The sequence below is a fragment of the Macaca mulatta genome, chromosome 12 (genome assembly GCF_049350105.2).
Source record: "Macaca mulatta isolate MMU2019108-1 chromosome 12, T2T-MMU8v2.0, whole genome shotgun sequence".
Classification (NCBI taxonomy): Eukaryota; Metazoa; Chordata; class Mammalia; order Primates; family Cercopithecidae; genus Macaca; species Macaca mulatta.
This window is the reverse complement of record NC_133417.1, coordinates 12,003,620-12,027,333: the sequence shown is the minus strand read 5'-3', so window position 1 is coordinate 12,027,333 and position 23,714 is coordinate 12,003,620.

Sequence of the window (23,714 nt, the reverse complement as noted above, 5' to 3'; positions counted from 1 at the left end):
TGGCCATTAATTTGATTTCCTTTTACTACTCGATTGCCCAACTGTGAACTAAGCAAGTGCTGCGACCATGGCCTGAGAGGAAATGGTTAGCAGGGGCTAGGGCTCTTCAATAATGAAGGTATGAGTAACAGCAAAAGGGAAGCCTCTGAGGCCACGTCAGGAGGATGTAGAATGAAGCATAGGGAAGGGAGTGGCAAGAACCAATCAGTGCCTTGTGACCAGTGGCAGTGTTAGAAATGTTTATCCTAAAACCTGGATGACTAGTTGATGGGTGCAGTAAACCACCATGGCACATGTATATCTATGTAACAAACCTATACCTTCTGCATATGTATCTCAGAACTTAAAGTTATAAAAAACAAAAAACAAAAAAAATGGGATCAGTATTCAGTATGGTCAGATCTTTGAGTTTTTCAAAATAAACAGTTACCAGGGCTCATATATAAAAATCTCCCAATTGTTAAATGTTGGCAACAACTTCATATACCTTAAAACATTTTTTGGTAGAAAAAAATACAACTGTGGGACTAACTTGAATCCTGGGCTGCCTGATTGTCATTCTCTTTTAAATTTTCATTAGGGTTTCACTTTAATTCAGCGTTCCAAATTCACGGTACCAGTGAAAGGTATAATGTCTACAATCCAGTACAATATGCTTGGCTGATATGAGTGGAAAATGATTTTGCTGTTAATGTAAATGTGGCATTAAGGATGTATGTTTGACTTTGAGAAAAAAAAATGTTCATTCTACTAACTTTTGTCTTCAAGTCCTCCTCTGAAGGAAAGGCCTACTGTGAAGCTGGGGAAACTGCCCACCAAATATGTTTGAGGACGTGGATTCTCACAGCGTAAGTGTACCTTGTCAGTCAAGGGAGTCTTTTATTAGTCTCTTCCTCAAGGAAGGACCTGATGTTATGCCACAGGATATGCTTCAACATTCAATCTGGTGCCACACTACCTGGGAAGTCCTTAAATAATGAGAGTGTGAAAGTAGCAGGGCCTAGCCATTTCTGTCCTAGGTAGGACACTTTTCAGACACAGTGTGCTTCGACCAATTTCTACTTTCCCTATCCTCCTGTCCTCCACAGACATCAGATCAACATTGAATTTTTAAAGTTTTCTCAGACCAACTTTATCTTTCATCGTTAAGTCTCTTGCATTCTTAACTTTATCTTAGCAGTTTTTTCTCAGGAGATTCAAACTGGCATAACCTTTAAAACAAGTATCAATAAAACTATTTAAAAAGATCAATAATGAGCAAAAACCCTCCCTGCCCATATAAATGGCCTTCACCTTTTCCATGACCTTTTCTTCTGAGGGGAAAAAAAAGTAAAAGCAATAAGAAAGGAGAAAAAAAATTATTTATTTAAGTGGATAAATCTGAGTCATCTTACCCTGCTAATAGGAAGGATTTTAACAAGGCATAAGAGGAACACAATCTACTGATTAATTCACCAGTCTTATTTTTCAAAGACTTAATTTTTTTTTTCTTTTTTTTTTTTTTTTGAGACAGAGTCTCGCTCTGTCGCCCAGGCCCAGAGTGCAGTGGTGCCATCTCAATTCACTCCAAGCTCCACCTCCCAGGTTCAAGCTATTCTCCTGCCTCAGCCTCCAGTGTAGCTGGGACTACAGGCACCTGCCATCATGCCCGGCTATTTTTTTTTTTTTTGTATTAGTAGAGGCAGGGTTTCACTGTGTTAGCCAGGATGGTCTCGATCTCCTGACCCCGTGATCCACCTGTCTCGGCCTCCCAAAGTGCTGGGATTACAGGCGTGAGCCCCCGCGCCCAGCCAAATACTTAATTTCTTTCTTTCACTGTCAGTTTTCATTGAACAACGTAGGATAATTTTCTTTGTCAATTGCTCCCTGCCTTCCAAAACAGCACTGTTATAACATGAAATAAAAACGTAAGCTTTAAACATTTCCTGAACACTATAAGTTCTATTAAAATGTTAAATGTTGAGTGGTATCATACTAATTTTTATTTACAGCATTGCCGTCATTGTCAGTATTCCCCTATATTACTATTATGAGTTGGGTGCCTTGTGTTTCTGTGAAAAGTGTTTGGTCACATGGATAGAACCCAGTGTAGCAGCACAGGCAGAAACTGATTAGAACTCAGTCATTTGGAAGGACAGCTGTTATTTTCCTCCATTGCTTTGCTTTATCCCCTCAGTGCTTGCCCAATTCCTTATTCAGTACAGGGGTATTGCTTCTGTGACCTCAAAACTACCTCTGAATGGGAAATTCAGCTGGGGAGGACCTGGACCTGAACCCATCCTGCTGGGCAGGGCTAGATCACAAATTAATTGTACGCCAGTGAGTAGTGTGTCTGGAGAGTCAATTTCTCAGCCATCTGAATTAAGAATTAGTCACCAGGCTGGCTGAGACTTCACATCCAATCTCTGCTATGGCATTTCGTTTTTCTCCTATTCTATCAATTTAAAGCCAATCAAACCCTGAGGTTAAATTTACCATTTTTCATCTCAGAGTACACACTCCTTGAATTTTTACTGTGAAGTTTATATGCCTTTATAAAGTGCACAGGTCTATTTCTGTAGGTTTCTCTTGCCTCTGTGATCCACCCCATTACTGCTAATATTTCTGTCCCCAAAGAAAAATATAGGAGTTCTGAATTTTAAAAAAAACCCTCCGGTTGCATTTATAGCTTGCAAATAAACACATCTATTAAGACCCTCCTCATTGTTTAAAAATTTATAAATATATTTTATTATTTTCTGGATTTTTCTCTCTGCAGCTGCTGTTATCTTCACTTTTCCTCTACAATATATATTTTATTATAGCCATATTTCTTTGACCACTTTAAGTTCCTCCTACCTTAGAAATAAAATTTTCCATTGAGATGCCCATCAGATAAAATATTTCTCGCCAGACATATATTTACACAGAATGCATTAGAAAAGTAAATTCGTGTCATATTGTGGACCAGAAGAGATGCTAGCAGCAGTAAATCCATGTCAAGAAGACTGCAGGTTTTGTTGTGTTAAATGGTAAAATAGATGATAGGGTATCTCTTTCTTATTAGTTTGTGGCTATCCCTAAGTAATCCAGAATTATTCCCTAAGGGCATATGCCATATGCAAAAGCAATCAAAAGCCTTTGGTTGGCATCTCCTTTGCATGCCCCTTTAAATGAAGATGCATGGTGGGAACACATAAAAACTATCTGTAGCCAGCTGTTATTCACCGTGGCACTATTTTTCTGGCCCTTTTGCTCTCATACTTTCTCTGACAGTCTTTGAAACATAAATTATCAAACATTTTTAAACTACATCAACTTCATAGTTCTGATTTTAAATAGACAATAATTGCTTTCATTGCATCTTTATGTTACAGTATAACTCCAGGGCTACGGTCTTTTTTAGAGTAATGTGAAAGTTAACAGTAAGTTATGACAGTAAGCTATTGCTTGTTTGTAAACTATTGTCAATTGAACATAATTTTCTTTAAGGCTTCAAACATTGATTCTTTATCTTCTTCATGTGCTGTAATATTTTGGTGGTAACCATTTTTGTCATATAACTTTGATGTTTAAAACAAGTCTCTAGTTTACTGGTTGCTGGGATAGAGCTGCAACACTCTTCATCTTTTCTCCACGATTGCTTTTGGATTTTTCTCACCTTCTGTACACACTCTCTCAGGTCTCCAGGCCTATAAGGCAAGTGGGGAACTTTGGGTGTTCACCAACAGAAAGTTAAGCTGGGAACTCATCAACAATCTATATTAGAATGCAGTGAGAATAGTCATATCCTAAACAATTACTAATTATAAAAATTAGAGAAATTGGCCAGGCGCGGTGGTTCACACCTGTAATCCCAGTACTTTGGGAGGCCCAGGTGGGGGAATCACCTGAGATTGGGAGTTCAAAATCAGTCTGACCAACATGGAGAAACCCTGCCTCTACTAAACATACAAAATTAGCTGGCCATGGTGGCACATGCCTGTAATCCCAGCTACTATGGAGGCTGAGGCAGGAGAATCGTTTGAACCTGGGAGGTGTAGGCTGAGGTTAGCTGAGATTGCACCATTGCACTCCAGCCTGGGCAACAAGAGCAAAACTCTGTCTCAGAAAAAAAATGAGAAATCTACCTACTATGTGATTTAATAAAATAAATGGTGGTCTGCTCAGACAATCCATATGTGCCTTTTTAGATTCAACATTTATAGATTATGTTTTTAAAGGGAAACACATGGTATTTCAGTTTCTGGGGGTTTAGCCATCTGTTCAGAAAGCCATGATTGCCCTAGACAAATGTTTCTCCTGTTTTTAATAAACAAATTCCCAATTTGTGGAGATAAATCTCAAACCAAAGGGTTTGACAATGACCTGTACCAGACAACATGGTTAAGTAAAACATCACATTAGGTCAGGCATACGTTATATTATTGTCTCAAACAGCTGTGTGATCCTGAACAAAAAGCCAATTTCATAAACACTCAATTTTTGAATCTAAAGAATAACGTGTGGACCACAGCTTAAATGTGTGGTAGTCTGTGGTTTCCGTCTTAACCATCAGGTTCTTCCATGTAGAGAATCTCTACAAAATAGTATTAATTCCTGTAAACAGATATGCAATAGCCTAGGATAGAGTTTCATACTCCCAAGCTTGCATCCCCAACATAGCTCCAAACCGTTCACTTCTCAATCAGTCTCTGTGTATACACATGGAGTCCTGTCTGGAATGGAGATCCCCAATTCTTAATAACAATTTTTCCTGAATGATAAAATTTGGAGACTATGCATTTTTCCACTTTATTACTTGAATTTTCTTGTTTTGGTTTTGTTAATAATTTTTTTTCTTTAAAAAGCCAAAAAGAAGGAAAAAAAAATCCTGCAGGTCTCTTAAGAATTTTATTATTTTTGTTTCTGCCTTTTTAAAAATACGTCACCTGTCAGCTGATTTGAGAGCACAATTACACAGAATTCCACATATTTCCTCACAGTTATAAGGCAGTATAAAATCCTAAATATTTGCTGTGGTCTTTAGTGAATGAATTACTCCCATGTGTACTGGATTTATGCTAATTCACTGCAAATATTAGATCATGTAATGCTACATCTCTACTCTCCCATGGCAGACTTCACATATTAAGTGTATACACTGTTTGAATCCATCTTAGCCAGCACTTCAAGTATTCACCACACAACCACCAATCAAGATAGCAATCTTGATTGCAATCAAGATAGCAATCAAGGTAAAGCCTACTTACTAACAGACATCCACAAGTTCTCTACCACAACCCACATCATGGCACACGAGACCTCCGTGATCTGATCCCTGCCTGCTGCTCTCCCTTCATCTCCAAACATTGCCTCCATCTTAGATTTGCCTGAAAACTTTAATATGTTTGTTTCTCATGCTGTACCACTGAATATGCTATTTCCTTTCTGTGGTATGTTCTTCTGGTAACTTTTACCCAATGAATTAATGCATATGCATCCCTTATTTAAGCTCAACTCTTCATATAGCCATTGTACCTTTCCAGACAGAATTAAGCCCTTGCTTCTTGGTTCTCCATAGTGCTGTACTCATGCCTCCATTTTAGCATCTATCTCTTGGTTGTGCTACTGTTTGTTTCCTGCCTCAGACTTCCTGCTTCCAGACCTACAGGGAACAGCTGGGTTCTGTTTATTTTGAGGTTTCTAGCTCTTAGCATACTGCCTGGAATCAAGTATAAAAAATGAATCACTAGAAAAATAAATCAATGAACTTTACTCTCTCACACTTAAATTTTTAAAAATCCTAAAAAATAATAAAGTATTCTAATTAAAGCTATGAGCCAGAATAAGCCACATACTATGGTAGAAACAAAGAATCTTGAAGTCTTTAAAGCGTTACTTTTCACTCACGCAAAATCAGTTGTATGTTCCAGGTCAAAGGTCTTCCTGGCAATTCAGGCAGAAGACAGCTCCATCACTCTGTGGCTTCTCCATCTGGAGCCTGGAGCCTCCTCAGTGGACCTGACAAGAAGAAAGAGAAGAGAAGGGTCTCAGATGGTCTATGGGAGATTGAGGCCAGAAATGGTACAGAACGTGTGCATTCATTCCTCATAAGCCGGAATTAGTCATGTGGTTACACCTAGCTTGAGAGAGGGAAAGTGTAATATTTCCCTTGACCAGAAGAAGATAACCCATAAGGGCAAGTGCTCTTAGTTTTAATCATAGATATGGATACAAAACAGGTCTGATACTCTTAATTTGTTGTATGGAACATAGGTAAGGTACAAACAGGAAACAAATAGCAGTGAATCCATTGTGGACAAACAGAATCTGCCCTTGTGGGATCCCAATTGAATTATGAAAAGAGACAGAGCTATCTTTGGATCTCGTAAAATAATAGAATGCCCAGATTTTCACAGAAAAAAAAAGAAATACAGCTACTGCATATGACAATGATTTATGGAGGTGACTTAGCTTAGCGAACAGGTGAGTGAGTAAGAAATTATAACTATCTTCAGATTAAAAATGCTGTTTCAGATGAGTGGACATGTTGCAGCAGAAAGGACTAAGAATAGGCTGTGTGAAGAAGTTCTTAATTTCTGTGAGTGTTACTGAATGTCCTAACAAGGGAAGATATGAAACCTATTTATTGGTTCATCAATTTTTCTGATTCAGATTTAGCGTAGTAGTATGGAAGGAATACTGAATCAAGTCTTCAAAGTTCTAGATATGGTTCTATCAGAAAATGCCAGCATCATTTTTTATAAGTTATCCAAGCACACTATCTCAATTTATAATTCTGTAAGATGAAGGAAAATCAAAGACATAAGTTCTCAGATCTCTCTCAACTTCAAATATGTATACTTTTTGTAAATAACTTATTTATTCATATATTCATCCATAAAGATTTGGCACATGCACCCCAGAACTTAAAGTATAATAAAGATAGATAGATAGATAGATAGATAGATAGATAGATAGATAGATAGATAGATAGATATATTTGGTGCAAAAATTAGTTTAAAATTATTAAGAAAAATCACTTTCTGGTGTTACTCCAAAGCCACCTTCCACCTTCCTCCTCATTTCTACAACGTTTCAGACTGCCTTTCTCGTGGTATGCCTTCTTCCTGTGGAAGGGGATTACTAGGTGTTGAACACACTTGTTGAAATCATTAGCCCTAATTGAAATATTATTCTTGAAGCAATCAGAATAAATAAAAGGACACTGACATAGGAAGAGATTAAAAGTGTGCAACGGTCCAAATAATGCACTGTGAGCATGAAATACTTATTGGTAGGGTCCTCCAGAGTTACCGCCACTGAATGAGAGGGTTTGCTTTAATCATGCCTTGAGAATAAAAACTTCAATTGTTTAAAATAGAAATCATTTAACTCTTGATTTTACACAAGTTTTCAAAAATCCCAAGATGATTTATTTCATAAAGGTCTTTTGAAAATTGAGAGATAATTACAATTTTTAATCACACTTTTCAGTAGACTATGGTAATATAATTTATGAAGCCATGATTTGACATGTTTATGTTGTCACATAAACTTAGAGGTTTTTCTACTTTCTCCCTCTAATCTATAGATTTTTCTTTATCATATATATTGTCCCCTGGAAAGAATACATGCTTCTCAAAAATCGTGAAACCAAAAAAAAAAAAAAAAGCATGGAAAGTTTGTTGTCCCCTAAGTTCCGGGATTTGTCTGAATGGCTTTGCCTCATGTAGACTTGCATGCTGGAACTAGCACTTATGGCTTTTGGAGGCAAATCTTAAAGTGAGCCACAGGCAGATTTAATCCCCCAGGACACAAAGGGACTTTTAACAACCAATTAGTGGAAACCAGCAGGCCAGGATGGAGCCCACAGGAAGGTGACACAGGCGCTTCTGGGGACATGGAAATGAACATCTCGCCTTCCCTCTGTCTCTTAGTCAGATCTGGCTGCCATAACTACTGGCTGCCATCCCATCCACTGGGTCACTTAAACAACAAGCATTCATTTCTCAATGTTCTGAAGGCTGGACAGTCCAAGATCAAGCTGTCAGCAGATTTCATTATTGGTGAAGGCCTCATTACTGGTTTACAGAGGGATGCCTTCTTGCTGTATCTTCACATGGTAGAGAGAGATCATCTCCTTTATGTCTCCACTTATAAGGAGTGAATCCCACTTGAGACCTCCACCCTCACGTCCTAATCACCTCCCAAAGGCCCCATCTCTTCATACAATAATACCACCACTGTATTTGTAAGGGTTCCCCAGAGAATCATAACCAGTAGAATCTATCAATATCCAAGAGCAGGCGTATTATGGGAATTGGTTCATGTGATTACAGAGGCTGAGAAGAACCATGATAATGGTGTTGTCTGCAAGCTGGAACCAGAAACTCCAGTGGGCAATTCAGTTCAAGTCCAAAAGCCTAACAGTGGAGCAGGGAGCACTACAGAGTCCTAAGACCCAAACCCAGAAGCTACAATGACTGAGAGCAGGAGATGGATGCCTTAGCTCAAGAAGACAGAGAAAGTTCATCTGTGTGCTTTTTATTCTATTTGGCCCTCACAGGGATGACACCTGCCCACATCGGTGAGAGTTATCTTTTCTCAGTACACTGGTTCAAATGCTAGTCTTGTCCTGAAACACCCTCACAGGGTGAATGAATACGGGACTGAAGAGGATAGTTTAGAAGGAGTTAAGAGGCAACTAGGACTCCAGTGCCTAGTAAAACACCCAAAATCATGGTTTACCAGCTAACTGTCCATTCCATAGCCAAATGAAGTTGATACAAAATTTACCATCACTATCACATCAGAGATGGGGGTCTCAACACACCAGTTTAGAGAGACACAAACTTTCAGTCCATAGCATTATGGCTATCCACAGAAATGCTCTCTTCTCTCTCAGACAAGACAGAGATGCAAGGCAGCAAGCCAAAGGGATCCTTCAGAGGCTCTCAAATTTTTGTGCCTTATGCTTTAAGAATCACTTTCACCTTGTTTTGGTGTTCTATTACACACTTCTATAGTCTATTAAGTAGGGTGACTATAGCAAATAAGAATGTAGTGTCTACTTCAAGATACTTAGAAGATTTTGAATGTTGTCACCGCAAACAGGATAAATGTTTAAAGTGATAGATATGGTAATTATCCCGAGTTGATCATTACATAATGCCTCAAAACATCGCATTGTACCACATAAATATCCACAATTGTGTCAGTTATGTTTTTTTAATAATAAATGAAATAATCACTTTCCCCCCTTTCTAGGTTCTGTTGTCCCACTGCTCAGAGCTTACTGTGCTGAGAAATTGTTCATGCGCTGGAAAAAGTCACCCAATGTTTAGCCCTCTAAGGATGTTGTAGAAGATAGAGTCATACAGCAGCATGAGAAAATATCTTTGTGAAAATAAAATAGGGCTTGGATATGTGCCTTTCAATAGCAGTTGTAGAATTCTGAGTAGCTATTTTTTTGTGAGGCCCCTTTGCTCATCTTGCAAAACTGTAATAAGGATGTGCTGTTTCTGCTTTGATGTGACTGTGCCTAGCTTTGAGATAACAGGTCCTCATGACAGCATTACCAGTAAGCATGGAACCTATTCTGCCCAGGGAAATATAAGGTGACTCTGCCAATGAGCTCTGAGAAAAGACTGTACTCCTTTACTTAAAAAGTACCTGGAATGACCTTCCCTCATGCGAAGCTACTACGAGGCAACATGAAGCAGGTGGTGGCAGCAGCCGCCATGTGGACATAAGACAACCAGACAAGAAACAAAAAAAGGGCATCTTCTGGGTGACTGAGCAGAAAGGCGGTGGCACCTGGGTCTGATGACATTGATCAGTTTCTGAGATGCTCCTGGGAAGGCTAACTTCAGAACATTTGTAAGTACTCAGTGTTTTAAGTGGCAGTTAACTAATATGCTGTTCCCTCTTGTCCAGTGTATCCTTAGTAATTTACCTACTCATCTCAGTTTTTACTCCACACTCAGTCTGTCAGTGGCATGGATAGTCATGCTTATCTGTGGAACCTAGGGTCCTCAAGATTAAAGAAGCAATTTTTCTTCCAACATTTTTTATTGTGTTTTGTTTTGTTTGGGAGGGAGGCAGTGTATCTGTGACCAGAATAGTTCTTTGATTATTTTTTCTCTTTTTCAGAAATCTCCACCTTCCTTCTCTGATAAGTGATTATTCAAATTCGATAGAGAGTTTGTACTGTATTTCATTAGGTCACAAATCGAAACTTACCCCTAACAAAGCTATCATCTCCACAAGGTGATTTTTCAAAACTCCTTATATATCTTCATCTAATTATTAGGCTACGTAGTATCAGTCAATTTCTAACACAGATGGTGGTATAAGAGCAACAAATTCCATCTGGACAAACCAGATGGGCAAATGGGAGTAAAGCTATACAGACAGAAATTATGGGCTTCAGAAAAAATTCTGACTCTTTAAACTGTATATTTTTTTTTCTTGATGACAGCCTAGCCACTTACCAGTGATGATATCTACCTTCTAATATAGGAACATTTTAGTAGAAAAACCCAGTTCTTGCCACTGGGTTGCAATTTTAGAGTTGTAAAAATTAAAACTTTCTTTTAGAACAATACTAAGTTTAGGGGTATAGATATCTAAATAAATTGGTGGTATAGATATTCATTTAAATTTAGGAGTGTAAATATGTCATTTGAGAAGTATAGATAAATTAGATCTGTTGATATCTATATAAGTTTCAGAGTGTTGGGGTATATTTAAATTAGGCATTTGGTATTTAGACAAGTTTAGGAGTGTAAATATTTATATAAGTCTAGGGATATGGATATCTATATAAGTTAGAGGTGTAAATAGCTATATAAGTTAGGGTGTAAATATCTATTTAAGTTGGAGGTATAGATATCCGTATAAGCTTAGGGACACAAATAACTATGTAAATTAGGAAAACAGATATTTATATAAGTGTTGGGGTATAGATAACTATGTAAGCATAGAGTTGTAGATATATATAGAAGCCTATGAGTATAGATATATATTTAAATTCGAGTGTAAATATCTATTTAAGCCCTGGTGGAGGCTGTGGTGCTCTGAGTTCTTCTAGTGAAGGTCATGTATACATTTTGAAGATGAGGAGACACTTGGGTCAGGCCACCAGAGACAGAAGATATGCCCAATGCCCAACTAGGAGGAACTCACAGAATTCCCTTTCATTCTTAGAAGGCAGGGTATTAACATGAAAAAAGAGTTGGTTTAAAGGGTAGAACCCAAAGTCATTCTTACTACAAATCTGAACTATTATTCCAGGTAGTGCTGCTCTATTTAATTTCCACATCTACAAGATTATAATAAATATTATACTAATTAACTGAGTTACAATTCTATTAGGCCTCTAGAGGAAACTTACACCAATTAGTATCACAACATTAAGAGGCATTGGGTGGGTTGTTCTTGCGGTGGGCTGAGCAGGAAAGGGCACAAACACTGAACACCTTCTACATGTCACCGTGGTAAATGCAATATCCCTAAAAGCAGTGCTTATCATCTGCATAATAATGAGACACTGGAGATACTAATTTCCCCATTCTGCAAATGTGAAAATAAGAGTCACAGAGATTAAGTAACCAATCATAGCTTACATAGCTAAGTGAAAAAGGCAGATAAAGCCAGCCAAGGTGCCTTCAGTTCCTAAGTTTGAGTGTTATATTTCAAAATCTGCTCAGCAGTGTGCTTGCTACCATGAAAAACTGTTTACATAGCATCTTGATCACCTTGTACAATTTTATGTTGCTGAGTACCCCTACTTAGGGCCAACTTTCCAGATGTTGTAACACACAGGCTAAACTTTTTGGACCTGCCTTCTCCTGTGATTTCTCCTTGTTTGCTTGATATGTGGCTCTAGAGTCCACCTGAAGAGGTTCAATAGACCTGCAATGCTCACACTCATAAACCCCAACAGGACTCCATGGCCTAGTAAAACAGGCTCTCACTTTCCTATGGCTCTGTCTACCTGCTCATTGTGATTTACTACAGTGTACCATCTTATCAAGGCTCAAAAAACTTCCTCACAAAGCAATGCTTAAAGCTATATTATTGCTTAGGGAATGCAATGAAATCTACCAGGAAAGTGTGTTAATATGAGAATGCCATGGGGATAAGTAGCATATTTTATCTAATCAATGAGAAATCAGAGGCTGGGTGCAGTGGCTCATGCCTATAATCCCAGAACTATGAGAGTACCAGGAGGGAGGATCACTTGAAGCCAGGTGTTCAAGACCAGGCCTAGAAAGACAGTAAAACCCCATCTCTATGAAAAGTAAATGGACAAATAAAAATTGGCCAGGCATCCTTGCATGCACCTGTAATCTCAGTTACTTGTGGGACTGAGGCAGGAGAATTGCTTGAGCTCAGGAGTTCAGGGTTACAATAAGCAATGATTATGCCACTCCACTCAAGCCTGGACAACAGAGTAAGACCCTGTCTGAATAAAATTTTTAAAAAAGGAAAGAAAAAAAACAGATATGTTTTTTAAATATTGGTTTAAATTTGACTGGCTTAAAAATAAGAAGAAAACAATAATTGATTTACATAAACAGCCTTTTATCATTCTTCAAATACTATTAAACTGTTCTCTCTCTTCCAAGCTTCATTTTAGCCCTTAGTCTTTCTCACTTTTTTATTTTTATTTATTTGTTTGTTTATTTATTTATTTTTGAGACTTACTCTGTCGCACAGGCTGGAGTGCAGTGGTGTGATCTCAGCTCACTGCAACCTCCACCTCCTGGGTTCAAGCAATTCTCCTGCCTCAGCCTCTGGAGTAGCTGGGACTACAGCCCGACCAAAACACACCCGGCTAACTTCTGAATTTTTAGTAGAGACAAGGTTTCACCATGTTGGCCAGGATGGTCTCAAACTCCTGACTTCGTGATCCACCCACCTCGGCCTCCCAAAGTGCTGGGATTACAGGCATGAGCCATTGCACCTGGCCTTTAAATTAAAAAAAAAAAAAAAATAAATCCCTTGCTTCAATTTTTGCCCCTTTACTCCTTCCAAACTATCCTCTTCATAGTGTGACAGAGAGATTTTTGAGAGGCAAATATGATGTATTAGATCCCTGTGCAAATCTTGAATGTTCTTTTGATTCCCTACAAATTAAAATTGGCGTTAGATCTTTAAGAAGCTTTCCTGATGAATTTCTTCCCATTGTCCTCAAAACATTATACTCTGCACTAGCTATATTTAATCACTACCAACTCTCAAGCTTCTTGCACTTGCATGCTATTAACCCACCACATTTGGACACTCTTCTCTTTGTTTCCTATGTGAACAATTCTTGCCCATGTCTTAACACATAGCTCAATTGTAATGCTCATGATAAAACCTCCCGACACCCAATTCCTTGGTTGAGTTGTCTTTGCTCTGTGTACCAGGGACCTTTGCTTGGGTTTTTCCAGGACTGACATTCAACTACTCACCCTGAGTCATACTGATTTTAAAACTATTGAAAGACTCCTGTACCAGTTGATAAATAGCTGTTGTACCCAATCCTGAAAGTGCCCTGTCATGGCCACACAGGCTCCCAAGGCCATTCTCTAGGATATACCATACCTGCCTTAAATCGAGAAAATGAGTAAGTCCGACATGACCCTGCTCCAGTGCTACAATTGCTGGGCATTTGTATGGTCAGTACCTGCACCATGTAATCAATTATTTTAACTATCACCCCTGCCTCTATCATAGCATTATGATAGGTCATGATAACAGCTGACATGTTTGTCTATCTTCCCATAGTAGCTGTTTGCCTTGAGGAAAAGAGGCCTGTTGTATATATCACTTTATGACAAGCATCTGGAGACATGCTTAGCTAAATATAGGTAGCTGATGAATGTTTCATGAACGAATGAATGAATGAAATTATATATAGCACAGTCTTCAATATGCTGGCTATACTGAAAAATGCTTCACCAAAATGCAATCATATGAAGCTTCGTAGAACAGAGATAATGCATTTCCTAAAACAAATATCCAACTCACTTAAACATTTTTATTCTGATATATATGTTTATATACATATATATATCTGTGATATATATATATAAATATGATGTGTATATATATGAATTTTTAATTAGTCAATACTGAAATGAATGCTTTGTGTCAGCCCTTCCAATAGCTCCAAGACGGGTTAGAACACACCAGAGTCCCATGGGGGGACACAGCCTGCCAATGATTAAAGGCTGCTGTTCTGCTGAAGAGGGGCTAGGACAAGGCAAGTAAGAATGTCACAGAGTGCTCTTCCATTTTCAAGTAGCCTTTTTCTTGATATTTGCTTGGGTGATGTAAACCTTGGGCTGTTTTTCAGAGTTCTGACAAAGTTTGTTCTGATTGCTTCTGCTTGATTTTTGGTTTTATTGAGGGGATAAGAGCTGGGAGCTGCCTACTCCCAGCTGACATCACTCCAGATCATGTGGTGATTATTTATGAAACACATAACCACTGCTTTCGTGATTTTTTTAAAATAAATCCCTTGCTTCAATTTTTGCCCCTTTACTCCTTCCAAACTATCCTCTTCATAGTGTGAGAGATTTCTGAGAGGCAAATATGATATATTAGACCCCTGTGCAAATCTTGAATGTTCTTTTGATTCCCTACAAATTAAAATTGGCATTAGACCTTTAAGAAGCTTTCCTGATGAATTTCTTCCCATCGTCCTCAAAACATTATAAAAGATAGCTCCTTTCTTCACTGGTGTCATTGTTGTGATTTAGCATTTGTATTATAGTTTATATTCCTTATGAACCTTAGAATCATTTGTGGGGGACTTTTTAAATATTATACACTGGCATCTACACAAAGTCCATGAAGGTCATATTGTAATATTTCAGAGAATTTATGAAGAAATCTCCCAGTGAGGAGAGATGACACTGTGAACCATAGCCAGTCCCCTCAATTACCTTGTCATTTACCACAGGTGGTAAGTATGGATGGTACACTCTAAGAAACCCCTGCTTGAAATTAAATCCTGCTAATTTTCAAAAGCACAGCACAAAAATATTATAATATCTATGTGTAATACACAAATCCTTGAGAATAAAAACTATGAATTAAATATTTATTCGCACACAAAAATGTGGTATTTGAATTATTTACTGTATGATTACATAGCCCAAACTAATCTATGAATGTTTATATTTGTTACGTATGTCTTGAAACAAGTTGTTGTAGATACTGCCATGTACAAGGAATTTCAATCCACTTATTTCTATCTTGTTTCACAATTCCTGGGAAGGCATCATGAAGACATTTTTTTAGGCCTCAGAAGTCCCTGGTTATTTCTATCTTGCACACTGTTTCATTGCCAGGGTCATGCTGAGGCAAATGGATGACACTTAGAAAGTATTTGTTGAATGAATGGATGAATAAACGAATAGAACAACAGCTCTAAAGAGCTAAATTTTTAACAAACTTTTAACAGCCACGTGTTGGCCAGAGTGACAGATTAGAATCCAGAGAAGTTCCACCCTTGGGTTCAGTTTGCACTCACCAAACTTGAATGAATACATTGGCAGAGGCAATCAAAAGTGAATGGATCATGGAGAAGGGTGAGATAACTGCCCTGACGCATGTGGAATCTCCCACTATAAAGCCCCATTTAAGGATGAAAAGCAGTGCAGAAAAATGGAAAGAAATCCATCAGAGAAAGAAATCCATTTCTACTTTCAGCCAAATACAATTGAAGGCAGAGTAGAAGAACTGAGATAAGGTATTCTAGTATTTCAATCACTAAAGACTGAATGTGGAGCAGGAGAAGAAATACGTGCCTGTCCAAGGGTCTCCAGACCTTCAAAGAGGACAAAGACATCTGTCTTATGCAGAGGCATTGGGAGGAGAAATAAGGCTGTAAGAGATCACCAGAGGCACAGAAAGTATAATTTTATATCAAATGTATAATATTTGTGTGTATAACATATATATTAAGGCATGAATTATGTTGTGTATATGTGTTTTATATGTAATATAATCAAAATACAAGTTACAGAAAAAGCAAAAACAAAAAAAAAAATGCTTCATGCATCAATCAACAGATGAAAGCCCAGAAGTGTTCCAATGGTGGAATTATTAGGAAGATCTTTAAAAAAATTAAAAGAAAAATAAAAATAGAAAATATGGGTAACATGCATGATGAAACTGGACATCAGTAGAGACATAAAAATGCTAGAAGGAACCAAATGGAAACGTTAGAAATTTTTTAAAAATGTCAAAAATAATGACTTGTGATTAATAGCAGGCTGAACACTACAGAGGGAAGAATACGTGACCTTGAAGACACATAAAAAGACAATATCCTAACTGAAGCAAAAAAAAAAAAAAAAAAGGTGGAGACAAAGAGCATTGAAAAAAATGAAATGAAAAATGTGAGATCTATGGTTCAATAACAAATAGTGTGATGTATATATAGGTGGAATCCCAAAAAGAAGTAAGAGAAATAAGGGGGCAGATATAAAAATCAAATAGTAAATGGTAAAGAACTTTCTAAAGTTGATTAAATGAAACCCACCAACAACTTCAAGAAACTCTGTAAACTTCAAAGATATAAATGCAAAAGACACCATAACTGAAATTCTGCAAATCAAAGGTGAATAGCAGGCATTAAAAATTCTCAGGAAAAAAGTCACATGGTTTACAAGACAGCAATAATGGAACTTCTCACCAGAAACAAAGGAGACTAGAAGATAAAACAATGAAATATTTAAAGTAATAAATGAAAAAAACTATCAATGTAGAATTCTATATCTGATTAAAATATTCTTCAGAACGCTTATAAAAACAAAATAAAACCATTCTCATAGAGTTAAATCAGTTTCCTTCTTATTTTCAAGAAGACTTGCACAACACACAATGTTAAAAAACTTTCCAGGCTAAAAGGAAATGTCCAAATACTCAGGAAGAAATGAACAACACAAGAAACAATGCATATTTTGGTAAATAGAAATGCCAAATGCCCTTTTAAAAGTCATTCTCTCTCAGCACTTTGCGAGGCCAAGGTGGGGAGATCAGGAGTTCGAGACCAGCCTGGCCAACATAGCAAAACTCTGTCTCATCTAAAACTACAAAAATTAGCCAGGTATGGTGGAGTGTGCCTGTAATCCCAGCTACACAGGAGGCTGAGGCAGGAGAATCCCTTGAACCCAGGAGGCGGAGGTTGCAGTGAGCTGATGTTGTGCCACTGCACTCCAGCCTGGGCGAAAGAGTGAGGCTGTGTCTCAAAAAATGAAAATAAAAAGGGAAGTCTGTCTCCAGGAGGGGCAAGATGGCTGATTAGAAGCAGCAGCAGTCCGTGGCACTCACGGAGAGAAAGGAAAAGGGGCAAGTGAAATCAACAACTTCAACCTAAATATCCAGGTTCTTACATAGGGACGGAATAGATAAGCAGCTCAGACCTACGGAGAACGAAACATGGATTTTTTCCTTATTATATTAATATTAATTTTCATAACTTCAAAAGAATTTAACGTCACCATCTACTTGTTTTCCCCACATCCAAAACACAGCCTTGTACACCATGTGTATGTAATACATGGTTAATTGAACATAAATAATGTTGTTATGCAGTGCTTTTAGAAACTCAATAATCTTGTTATGTAAATGTTTTTAAATAATTATTTAAAAAAGAAACATTCAACAAAGATTTTTTTAAAAGCAGTGAAATTAGTGTGATACCTACAGGTTTAGAAAAAGTGGACAAAACAATTTGTTTCCAAGGTTAAACATATAAACATGTTGACAATTCAGTATTATTTTCTTCCCAAATATGTGAAGACAAGTTATCTGACACTTCTGGTTTGCAATAGTCTCTTTTGTAATCTTCAGTCTCAACCAAAAAGTATTCATCAAGCTCATCATGTGTATTAATGTGATTCCATACTAAATGAAACTTCCTAGTATTATAGTATCTAAGTATTTGGTTATCACTTTAACTGTGATAGCACTCACTAAGATGTCACTAGAAAATAATTCTATGGTACAGAGAATTAGCCATTTCACACAGATGTTTAATGGAATCCTAATCTAGGTAAGCAATGAGATTTGTTATGTTAGCACCCAATTCCCTTCATGGGAGCTGCTGACTTGAGAAAGAACCAGCTCCTATTCCTGGTGCTTTTCCATGCTAGCAACATCAAAATAATTATTTTGAGACAAAATATCAAAGAAAAATAAGTATTTATTCACATAATTTTTAAATTGGTATGACAACTATGTGCTAAAATGTACATCAAATTAGAATCAGATGACAATTTATACCATCTGCTAGACCTTCAAATTCTATCAGACTGCTGTGACCCTCACATGACTATTGACATCCATTTCAGAAAAAGTAAGTGCTTATTTACTATCACTTGTATTAATGACCACTCTAAAGTATTTATTGATAATCAACTTTTTTTTTTTTTTTGAAACAGAGTCTCGCTCTGTTGCCAAGGCTGGAGTACAGTGGCGCAATCTTGGCTCACTGCAAGCTTCGCCTCCCAGGTTTATGTCATTCTTCTACCTCAGCCTCCCAAGTAGCTGGGACTATAGGTGCCTGCCACCACACCAGGCTAATTTCTTTCTTTTTCTTTTTTTTTTTTTTTTTTTTTGTATTTTTAATAGAGACGGGATTTCACCATGTTAGCCAGGATGGTCTTGAACTCCTGACCTCGTGATCCACCCACCTCAGCCTCCCGAAGTGCTGGGATTACAGGCATGAGCCACCACGCATGGCAATCAGCATTTCTAAAGACACCATTTGATTGAAATATAACATTCTCAGAAAAGTGTTAAGTCGTAAGTGTAGAGACCTATAGACTCTCACAAGGTAAACATACGCCGCAGCACCACCTACACCATCACTCTTCCTTACCAAAGTCCCCGTTTGTCCCCTTCTAGTCACTGTGTCCCACTACTTTTCCACTGTTGACCATGAACCTCACTTCTACCACTCAAGGCTAATCTTATCCACTGCTGAACTTCATAGATAGAGTGGCTATATTAGAGACACAGACAGAAATGGAAACCCTCTTATCTTGCTGGGGGAAATGTAAAATGGTTCAGCCACTACAGAAAACAGTTTAGTGGTTCCTCAGAAGTAAAACATACAATTATCATATAGCTTATTAATTCTACTTTTTGGTATAGACCCAGTGAATTCACAATCGATATTCAAACAAATACAGGTACGTGCAGGTTGATAACAGGGCTATTTATCATAGTAAAATGTTAAAAAGAAGTCCCAATGTCCATCAACTGATTAACAGATAAACAAATTGTGGTTTATTCATACAGTTAAATATAATTCAGCCACACAAATGGAATAAAACACTGATAACTGCTACGATGTCAAAGATCTTCAGAAGTATTATGCTAAGTAAAAGAATCCAGACACAAAATTAATCAGCCAGTGTTACAATTACAAATATTTTAACCCTAGCAGATTAACTTCCAGTTTAAAGGATGCTAAAAGTTTATCAATATGGTAGGTAATCAATAGATTAAATCATACAGAATTGATACATTTTGGATGTTGAGTCTCCCAATACATGAACATGCTATTTAGTCCTTTAACATGTATTATTTATGTTATAAAGTTTTCTGTGTAGAAATTTAGAACATTTACTTTTAGATTTATGAATTCCAAGATATCTGTATATTCTTTTGCCTTTTATGTATGCATAAGCTTGCATTGTAAATTGACATTTATTTTTTAAAAAGAGATAATTATTAAATATTTACACATATTATTGATAACTTATTTCTAGATATATCACCAGAATGGGAATTGTGATTAATAATAATGAAAAAAAGTTTATACAAGCACCAATATCTTTAAAAAACAGAAAAGATGTTGAAATCACTCCTACAAACTTTATAAAATTAATCAGGAAAGAAGGAAGGGAAAGAAAGGAAAATAAACCCAGCTTGCAGCACACTCATCATCGATCACTAGGTCAGCTGCTCTCTGAACTGCTTCCTCATAGTTGTCATACCTCTTGCCTCAGAATCACATAGACCCTGTCACAAGATTATAATTCCTTTTAACTGCTCTAGAGATAACTACACGAACATTATAAAATGTTGTTTTCCCTTTCAGATATTCCTGCAGATCCTGAATACTGATGAAACTACTGACATCAGTTGTCTGAGGGACCCCAGGAAGAGCTGACTCACCAAAGAGTGCAGTTTCCACATCCTGATTATTTTCCTCACTTACCCTGACCAATCAACAACCTATATTTTCCAGTCCCTTGCCTCCCATGATCCTCTTAGTATTTCCAGCCCAAAACTCCCCAGGGAGATGTATTTAAAGGTGTCCTCCCATCTCCTCACTTGGCATCTTTCAATCATTAAACTATTTCTCTGCTGCAATCCCTGCTGACTCAATGTAATGGTCTATTCTGTGCAGCAAGTATACAAACTGATTGGTCTATCTCAATACAATAAATAATGAGCAAGTTGTCATTTACATCACACCATCCACAATATTCTAAATCCATTACTAGAATTTAAGAGACTGAAAAATAGTGTAAACCAAGAAAACTCAAAAAATGAAGAAAGGAATTCTAAATGTAATCAAGCTATTAGCCACAGAGTACAATCAAGAATTCTAGACTTGATTACATCTCCAACATGAGATTGTGCTACCATATGGTTTTTAATCTGGTGAGTTCAGATAGCTAGTATGTCACTTAAAATGACTTAAACATACATTTGTTTTTCATTTTGAAGGAAAACTGAAGACTAACAATAACCATTATATTCTAGTTAAGTAAGTCTCTTTTTTTAGAACATGTGTATTTTCTGAAAACTAGATTGCTTCATAGCATACATTTAAGATAAAACATTCAGTGACACTTGCTTTGTCACTAATTTCTTTGAGAGCATCACAATGGACTAGCATAGTTTAGAATTTTAGAACAAGAAGAATCTTTGTGAATGTTTTAGGTGTTTGCTCTTCTCTTCATAATCACTGTGTTTCTCTTGACAACTGAGAAAAGGGAAAAAGGTTGAAATTATATGTGTTGCATCATAACAATTTTGAGAAAACACATTTAATACCAGGCAGAGATAATCTCTTTTTTATAGAAAGCCAAATATTTAGAAAGCCAATAGCTTGAGACTGATATATATCAAGTATGTAACCAGGAAATGTTACATCGATTGTAAATTATCCTGAGGAGTGTGGAATCTTCCGTCTGAGGTTCTCACTGACATGACTCACCCTGCCTTGAACCAGTATATGTACCCATTCCCTTTTCAGTGTCACCACTGCACTTTGTACTTATGTTCATTTATGCATGTAATGAGTCTAAAATCTGTTTACCTGTTTGTTGCTACCAGTGAACGTTGAGCAGCAGGAGGGCAGAGTTCACTTTTTGTATTACCGTCCTACCATGTATCACAGAACCTGGAACCTAGCTCAACAACTGTTTGTTGAATTCAATGGGACAGCACAGAGAACAATTCCTTTCAGTTTAGTGGGCAGTCAAATTGGAGATGATGAGAAGAAAAGGAATATTCTGCTGCTGTAACCTCATGAGGTGGTTAAGCATTGGAGGATAACTCCAGGTCAAGACACCTCTACTTGCTCAAATACATAATTTATAAAATAAAAAAGAGAAAGTTAGTTATATCCTCAGAGGGATAAAAGGAATGCATATTTTATGAATACCTACCAAGTAATTTAGATGTGAATGCATTTTTGAAAGACTCTTTAGTCAGAGAGCTTTCACTTCGACTGACTGAAATATAAACCCATCAGCGGTTCTGGTTTTCATGAATTAATGACATCTCTTAAATTAGTAACTAAAAGTATACCACTAGCTTTCCTTTTAGCCAGAATGTGTTTTGGTGCACTGGATATGAAACTAAGCTTACTTCGATTGTGCTAAAGGCATTGATGGTGATAGCAGAAGGTAAATTCAAAGATGGTGTCCTTAGGACTCATTCTCATTCACCCTGTCTTTCAGTGCTGGGTTTTTTTGAGTGGCTCCACTCTGAGGCAGAAACTCTCTTCCTGTTAAGTCCAATCATGTACCGACAATTCCAGACTTACACACTAGTGCCAGTGGAAGAGAGAGATGCTTTGAGACAAACAGATCCACCGAAGTCCTCCAATGGAAGCTTGACTTCTAGTTGTGCTAGTGGCTCCTCTCGACTTATGAGCCATGGTTAACAGAAAGGGATACTTTGGCTAGCCTTCGTCTATGACCACAGAGGCTAACAGAGGCCCACATCCATGGCACACTAGAAGACAGGGCCTTGAAAAAAACAGGACTCTGTTACTAGCAAAATGGATAACAGATGCTTATATCTAATCAACAGATCAACAGATACTCAGCAATGCGTCCTGCAGAAGGATACAATTAATAAAGAGATCCTGGTCTTTTATTTAAATGTCATCTCGTTAAAATCACAGGCCATGCATGACCCACCCTCCCTCTTCAACACCTCATGAAACCATCTCTGTAGCTGTATAAATCACCATAGTGTGTATCACTCATGTTTGAATGCATTTGCAAATGAGCTTCCCTTGGTAGGTAACACTTTTTCTGTTTCTAGGACTCACGGTTCCCCTGTCCTCATGCAAGACTTCCTTTGACTTCCTAAGGTTGTATTAGGTATCTCTCCATTGTATTATTATGAATCCTTATGCATATACACAACTCTAGCATCTAATATACTGCACCTAAAAAATTATGTTTATTCCACTAGACTTTCAGTTCTTTGGCTGCAAAAACCGGGCCATATGCATATTTTTTCAGGGCCTATCACAAATCATAATACATTGCAGGTGGCATATACACCTTTCTCATCTATAGACTAAGGATAATAATATTTTACTTAAAACGAATTTTAAAACAATTATGTATAATCATATTAAACATACTTGTCTTGCTCTTAATCTTTTAAAGAATCAACTCTAACCTCTGTAATTCCATCCTGTCATTTTATCTCATTCTGAGTCTACATAATTTAGAATATTAGAAGATGGTAAGCAATATGTATCATCACCTCCTATGTTCTAGGACTATTATAAAATCTCCAGGACACATAATTTAAAGCTCACAACAGAATTTTCAAGGAAGCATCATTATCCACAATTTCCTGATAAAGAAGGAATAGTACTAGCATGAGAGGAGTTTTACATGCTTAGTCAGACAGAGCAAGTTTTTAATTCCAGCTCTGTAACTATTAATTTCATGACAGTGTGCAAGTGATTTAATAACTCTAAGCCTCACTTCCCTCACCTAAGAAACAGAAATAAGGATAGCACCTTTTCAATAGGTTGTTAAGGAGATTGCAAGAAGGCAATGCCATGTATTAAATCCTCAATAAACTCAGAAATTATTATGAATAGGCAAATGAAGTCACTTTCTCAGGTCACACCTTGTAAGTGGCATAATTAGTATTCAGATCTCAGCCTTTCTGATTCTACACCTGTGCTTCTAAGTGGCAGATTGCATTTTCTCTTATTTAAACAGCAGAAACTACAAGCAGGAGACATTACTGCTTTATGCAGAAGCAAATAGAAAACTGTGGTATAGAATGTATAAGACAACACTCAGTTAACAACAGTTAATTATTAGTAAATTACTTCCCAGGTAAGAATTGACAACTAACTGGGAAAACAAAAGTAAACAGAACAGCTGCTTAGATTACCAGTAAGAAAAAGTATACAATTCCATGAATTCAAGTATGAGGAAGGGGGAGAGAGAAAACGAAGA